We start from the raw sequence: 7,941 nt of genomic DNA, 5'->3' as shown, positions 1-7,941 counted from the left end.
CCCTCCCCCCAGTTCCGGCATTGGAATGACCTAGTCAGTCACTTCCCATCAGCGTTGGTACAGGCCTTTCCCCCCCCAAAAACGGCAGGATGTGGCCGCTCTTACCCCCTGATTACCATTGGTACGGCTCATGTCCCCCAAACTGGCAATGGTATGGTTGCCCTAGTATTGGTATAGTCCCTCCCAACTATAGCATTGGCATAACCCATCCCACATTGGAATAACCAGTTCCCGGCCAATTACCGTCTCTCACCCCCCCCCAAGTCAGCACTGGTTTGGTCCAGGCCCCCCACCAGAAATAAAATCAGTATTGGAATGGCCCATTTTCCCCAAAACATCATTGGCCTGGCCTAGGTGCCCTTCCCCCCTATCAGTAGTGTCAGGATGGCCCCTTCCACTTCACAATCACAATTGGAATGCCCCATTCCACCACAACAATAGTGGTGGTATGGCCCACATCCACATGCTTCTCTGGTATAGATACCCCCCCACGCACACATCTTGGTTTGTCTTACTCTGCTCCTCACATTGCCCCTCCCCCCACCACTTCCACTTTCTTTCCCTTTGCTTGTAAGGACCAGCTAGACCTCCACCTGCCCTCTGCTGGAAGGGGCTGGAACTGTTCAGCTGGGTATCAAAAGCCCTATACTGCTAATGGTGATTCCCCACTAGACTCCAGGGCTAGGCTCCTGTGCTTTGGAAACAGGAGGGACCAAGTTCTATACCTGCTTGCTGTGACATTTGTAGTGACAGCCAGGAAGTTCCTAGCTGGCCATGGATTTGTTGCAATAATGATAAACAGACATTGAGAGCGGGGGCAGTGAACAAAAAGCCCTGGGTGTTGCATAGATGTTATTTCCCATGGAAAGCAAGCGGTAAATGCTGGTTGCATCACAAATTTCCAGGGGGCATCTTTTAATCTTGATTCTGCAGCCCTCAGCCACACACAGTGAGATTTCTCTTGTGCAAGTAATAATATTACTCTGCACTTGCATAGCATTTTGTACCCATAGATCTCAAAGCTTTTCACAAAGGTGGGTAAATATGAACCCCATTGTATAGAAGATGGAAGTGCCCTTGGGGCAGATACTTTGTCTTTCTATTCCCCTGTAAAGCGCCATACATGGCACTATGTAAAATAATAAAAGATGCAGGATGGATGTAGCCAAGGTTGAAGGTTGCCACTGTCCACGGATACAGTTGTTAAGACATTCCCTGCAGGTGATGTTATCAGTATAAAAGGTGGGTCACTTGGGAAGAATTGCTCCACCTCAGATGCCACAAACCCTGAACTCTTTACCATCGAATGCAGGTAACTCGCCAGATGAGAACTGCTGCATTCCTACCCATGAGAACAAACTAACAGGCAGAAAATGGGGCTTCTCAGGTGAAGTGTAAACGCGGAGAATGACATGATTAAGCCTCGCCCATGCCAAGGAAGATACCGAGCAGGGTGAAGAGAATGTCATGACTCAGCAGCCACTGCTGAAACTCTGCCATTGGCACTGGCCACAGATGAGAGGGGAATGATTTCAGGTTCAGGTGCCAGAAGCGGGTCACCCTAACCCTCTGTCTATAATACCGTGTGCAGGGGTGACAGAGAGCTGGGAGTCAGCCCAAGGACTCTGTTCTGTTGGGAGAGGACAAGAAGCAAGACAAGAACGGGGCGTACAGGGAGCTAGTGTTTGACTAGAAGTGATTCTCAAACTTTTGTACTGGTGACCCCTTTCACATAGCAAGCCTCTGAGTGCGACCCCCCCTTATAAATTTAAAACACTTTTTTATATATCTACTACCATTTATATATGCTGGAGGCAAGCGGGATTTGTGGTGGAGGCTGACAGATCACGACCCCCCATGTAAAACCTTGCGACCCCCTGAGGGGTCCCGACCCCCAGTTTGAGAACCCCTGGACTACAGCAATATGCAAGGAAGCAAGCCCTTTTGGAGGGGGTATTTTCAGGAAAGATAAAGCTCTTGTAACAAGCTGTATGGTTAGTTAGAGAGGAGAAAGGGCCTTTGTAGGAGGAGAGGGACTATCCTTCCCTGGGAAAAGCACTGAGTGAGGCCGGGAAATCCCCACCCTCGGCAACCTGAGTACAGTAGAGAGATTTCTGGCTCTCTAGCTCCCTTCTCCTCTATAATGAAATCACATTCATCACACACTAACTCATCCGACTGTGTGCCACCCCGTTTCTCCTTCATAGCTCAGAGACAGTTATGCCTCTCCATCAAGGTGGCATTTCATGGGTAGCCCTAGGGATGTATTTGGGCTATTATGAACAACAGGCAAAGGGCAAGCATTTTAGTACGTAAGTTTAGTGGTGCTGGAGTAAGGCATCAGGATGACTGTCCCCGGGAACAAAGTCCCCTGTTTATTATCTACACAACAGGAATAGCACGGGCAGCAGCAAGACAATTTAAGTGATTCCACAATTGTCTAGTATCAGAGGGGTAGCCGTGTTAGTCTGAATCTGTAAAAAGCAACAGAGGGTCCTGTGGCACCTTTGAGACTAACAGAAGTACTGGGAGCATAAGCTTTCATGGGTAAGAACCTCACTTCTTCAGATGCAAGACTTGCATCTGAAGAAGTGAGGTTCTTACCCACGAAAGCTTATGCTCCCAGTACTTCTGTTAGTCTCAAAGATGCCACAGGACCCTCTGTTGCTTTTCACAGTTGTCTAGTAACTCACTTACTTTCACTGTTGAATGCAGAGAGTTCAGGACCTCTGGCTCTGAAAACACAAGGTCCAAATTCCTGGCCAAATTCCAATTTAAGTAATTACATTCTGCCTCTCTAAATCCCCCTTGCAGTTCCAATTGAAGATGCTGCTCTTCCTCACTTCCTGTCCTAAACTATTGGGTGATGTTACTGTGCAATTTTACCCAGCAGCCACGTTCTACCCAGCCACGTTTACCCAGCAGCCATGTTCTACCCAGCCACGTTCTACCCAGCCACATTTAAGAGTCATGTTTTGGCATATCATGAAAAGCAGCAGAGATCATGCACTTTCTTACAATACAAGTTGTGTATTTAATTCTATTCTGCTCAGTGCTTAGGGATCTTGGCATATCTTACTAGATAACAGGAAGTTATGTTCTTGATGGATGGTTTACATACTAAGTCAATTCTTAAAGGCCTAGTGCCAATACCCTTAAAGACTGTTTAGAACACTACATCCTTCAGTATTGATTCAAGTTATCTCATTCCTGGCCCATCTCACAGCAGGTGTCCTACATAATGTTCTCTAAGATCCCATGGGCATTTCAGAGGAGATTTCATAGGGCAGGCAGGCTATGCATTCCCTACCCTGTTTTGAATCAAATATATATTGATCTTTACCCCCTGCTCTAAATTATTTCTAAGAGGCATCCGTACCTGTCAGAGTTGCATCTGACATGTAGGTCAGGTCAGAAAGAGACTGTCAGTTCCGTATCTCGTGATAAAAACATGAAACCACATGTTGGCCAACACAAAACAACTGCAAGACAGAAACCAAAGATAACATCATGGTCACTGCTCTGAGGAACTCGTGCCAGGAAGAAGGAAAAACAAATGACCATAAACCCTGGAGAAAAGCATAGTTGTGTTGTTCACTGAGCAGAGAAGTTTGATTTGTGATAGAAGTCAGCAGCTAGTTATTAGGGGAGGTGGAGAGCACTGGAAAGAGCAGGATACAAAGAGGGCAAATAGACTTGTCATGCGCTTCTTTTGGTTCATGAAAAGAACTGCAGAGATACATTAGAGGGGATACATGATTTTGGGTGGCACAAGGGGTCCTAACACTGGCCTTCATGTATCCCAGAGCTGTGGCGTTTGCCATGGAAATCCACCTCTTATGCACAATTGTGCTCCTGAATCCATCTTCATTTTTCAAAAATGTGTCTAGTCCTTATGGTGGCAAAGGAAACCTTGAAGACATGACAAATGTAACCAAGCATGAGTCTATAGGCAGCCTGAAATAATAACTCTGAGAAAGCCGAACAGTCTCGCTTCTTCCCTTGGCATTTACCAAAGCACTGATCCAGAGAGAAAGCTTGGATGGCTGGAGTAAGGGGGTAAGATCGGGGGAGTGAGGCCTGATTCAAAGCCCACTGACGTCAATGACTCCAGCTGACGACACTGGGCTTTGGATAAGGCCCTAGATCCTGATCTCCGTTATTCGAGTGTCTCTCGTTGGACTTCCCCAGGGGGTTAATCCAGTGAGATGAGTGGCGCCAGACCTGGGGTGTTTACATACCTTACGGCCATTATTTAATATGATGTCAGTTCCCAATGTCAGACAAATACCCAACAGAAACAACGGATTATGTATTCTGGGAATGGAAATAGTTCTCAAGCTTCATCCTGACAAGCTGAGAGCAGGGAGGTAGACGGGAATTGGGAGAAGGCCTGGGAGCATGGGTAGAGGTGAGCAACAGGCACACAAAAGGGAGAACAGATAGAGTAGACTGATTCATCTGGCCGGGCTCCAGGTAGCTCCAGGGAAGGTGAAGTGAAAGGTATGAATGACCCATTGAGCTGCTTCCTTGTAGAAGGGGTGGAACACCGGATACAGCTGACTCAGAGCCTGGGCTCCGCAAGACCTTGCCCCTTCTATGACTCCACTTCTGGCTAGACTCCATCTAGAACAAGGAAGAGAAAGATGAGAGTTTCAGTCCTGGTCCCGTGGCTGTAACTGACCAACCCCCCCCCCCCCGCCGCCCACCCCCCGCACACACACACTCACACTCCTGTAAAACAGTGCTGCCTTATAGCATGCCACATGCTTTCCTTTTCTGGTGTCATGTGGGATTATTGTCCTGGGCACAACATCAAGCAGGCAATCGTGTTCGTAAAGCACTCCAGAGGGCAAGCAGGAGGTCTATGCACCACTTAAGACCCATGTATGTCCTAATTTGGGGGATTCAGTGGTGTATAGACCTTGTGCCGAGCCCCTGCACAGGGGTATATTTTACTCTATGAAGGCCTTGGACGGAAGGCACTGTAGACACGGAAAGTTCTGAAGAGGGCTTATGCGCAGTATGAGCTGGTATTTTGATGTGCTTGGTTCGATTCTGAAAATTGGATTATTTTTCCTCTCCAAAGTTCCTGTTGCCTCATCTTTGCCTATTAGGTTATGTTTACACTGCAATTAGGCACCACAGCTGTCCCGTGCCAGGTGACTCGGGCTCGGGTTAAGGGGATTTTTAATTGTGGTGTACATGTTCAGGCTTGGACTGCACCTCCCATCTTGCAGGGTCCTAGAGCCCGGGCTCCAGCCCAAGCCCGAACGTCTACACCACAATTAAACAGTCCCTTAGCTCGAGGATCCCAAGTCAGCCTGCACAGGCAGGCACCAATTTTGAATTGCAGTGTAGACATACCCATTGTGTGCAGAGTGCAAGCCATGTGTTGGTCTATTTCAAATACCCCACACTCACCACCAGAGGGCAACAGAGCACAGCATTCAATAGATAAGGTGGGGTCTCTGAGACCAAAGCTGATATTAACCTGTAATACTAATGAACGATGATGATCTCTTTGATCTGAGCCCGTGCACCAAAACTTCCTTTTTTTAGCATAAGAGATTAAGAGAGGGTTGCAAAGGAGAGAAAGACTCAGGACTCCCCTTCCAGGCCCCCTCTCAAGAGGAGCCCCCTAGAACCGCTACTGCTGCTTAGCTAAACCGGGCAGCTGCAGGAGGAATGACACGGACAAACGCTGGAACAAGAGTTCCTCTATTCTCCAATCCAGCACGAAAACCCTCCCCGTCCCAAGCTGCCGATGGGCCTCTCTGTGGCACACGTCCATGTGCGAAGTACGCAATACCTAGTGCCTAAAAGCCTTCAAGGCTTCCTTCTCTCTGAAGCCAAACATAGGCAGCCTTGTAGAGAGCTGTCATCCCAATTTCAGGGGATAACTGTGATAGCATAGAAGCCAGCACATCCACCCAGGCAGTCCTCTGCTTCCTTATTACACCCCTGTAGAACGGGGCAGAGGGCAGGAAGTGCAGGGAGGACCACACACTCGGCACTGGAATCAATCGACTTCCCAATTCCATCCAGAGGAAAAGAATATCCACCCTGTAGCTTTGCCTCGGGGATGGACCGATGCTGCAGCCAGTTAAACAACCAACAAACAACTATGATTAATTTGTATTTCAGTAAACACAGAGGCCCCAACTAAGATTGGGACCCTATTGTGCTAGGCGCTGTACATAAGAGAGCATCTCATCCCCAAAGAGCAAACTCAAAAGACAAGACAAAGGGTGAGAGATGGGAAGTATTATCCCCATTTTACAGATGGAGAACTGAGGCGATTAAGTGACTTGCCCAGAGTGTGTGGCAGAGCCAGGAACTGAAGCCAGATCTCCTGAGTCCCAGCACAGAGCCTTAACCAGACAACCTTCCCTCCCCTAAAAATTACAGCAAACTTTAAACTAGCTACATGCATCTTTTCTCTGAAGTCCTTGAATTCATGGGTCAAATGCAAATGGCAATTATTGTGTGCTATCCACACGGCAGGTCTCAGCATTGTCCTAGCACAACGGCATCAGCTGTGATTTTATTGCCAAGCCATGTATGAAACTACACCTCTACCTCGATATAATGCTGTCCTCGGGAGCCAAAAAAACTTACCGCGTTATCGGTGAAACCGCGTTATATCGAACTTGCTTTGATCCACCGGAGTGCGCCACCTCTCCCACGGAGCACTGCTTTACCGCGTTATATCTGAATTTGTGTTATATCGGGTCGCGTTATATCGAGAGTAATCTAGCCCTCCGAGAGACGGTAGCTAGGTCGACGGACGAATCCTTGTAGCAGAGGGGCTGATTCTGGACAGCAGAGCCAGTGTGCATGGGGAGAGCATCTAATCTTGTGTGTTGCTATTGAAAGAGCTGGCGAAATGACTGGGGAAGTGGCGGCCCGTTCGCAGGGGCAGGGATGGAACGTTTGGACCAGAAGGATCTGGGAAGGTGCCATGGCAGTTGGGACGGCACGGGAACCATGTGGTCCGGGAAGGACGGGCAGGGAGAGAAGGTTAATAGGTTGCTGGGTGAAGCATGTGAGAACTGTGTCAGGGGTGTGGTACTGAGCTGGACAGACGGAAAGGGAGAGAAGAGAAGAGGGCAGAGAAAGAAGCCAGATGGTGAGATGCTCTGAAAAGATAGCAGGCTCTCATTGCACTGAGAGCTGGTAAGGTCCTTTCACTAGGACCAGGGACTCGGCATTCATAGCTCCCCCTTGGAGTTCCTTTCCTAGGGAGCGCGCTAATCAGCTACTCTGAGAAGTCTCTCTCCCTTCTAGGGCCTCCTGAGTGAACCCTCATGTGACGGACACCCACTATCAGGCACAGCAGGGTTTTCTAGAGTAGCCACAGCTTTTATGAACTGTTGGTCTATTCCACTCTTGCACTGTGTTCCTGAACTATGAACCAACCAATCCATTAATCACAGGACAATCACTGCTCACAATGGCTTGAAGGTCTGTAGCTTCCAGGAACAGGGTCCTGTCAACCAGTAAAGGAATGCTGCCTTCACTAGCAGAGATCCCTACAACCAGTGATCCTCAAAGTTTTCCTATTGAAAACTCCCTTGGTGCAACTGTGATGCTGGCAGACCAGGTGCCAGCTCATGCCAAGGCCCTGAGGCCTCAACTGAAAACTGACAAATGCATAGCTGGAAACCGTCTGTTTCACCTGCATGTTAGTATTGTTAAAATAGGTATCAGATTTATAGAAATGTGTTTGGTCTTTATTAAATGCTTATGAGTTGCTGCGTGCATTAATCTCACTCTATATTCTGTGTTATAAATTAGTATTTAAGTGTTTGCTCTGAAACTGTAAACTCCCAGTCAGGAGAGAAGCATTATGAAGAGTGAAATATGAGTTTTCTACAAGTGGTGTCATCTCCTGCCCAAGAAAAGACACATATACACCAGATAAGCCACTGTGGAACA

This window comes from Malaclemys terrapin, chromosome 22 (genome assembly GCF_027887155.1).
Source record: "Malaclemys terrapin pileata isolate rMalTer1 chromosome 22, rMalTer1.hap1, whole genome shotgun sequence".
NCBI classification, from domain to species: domain Eukaryota; kingdom Metazoa; phylum Chordata; order Testudines; family Emydidae; genus Malaclemys; species Malaclemys terrapin.
Note: the sequence above shows the minus strand (reverse complement) of the source record.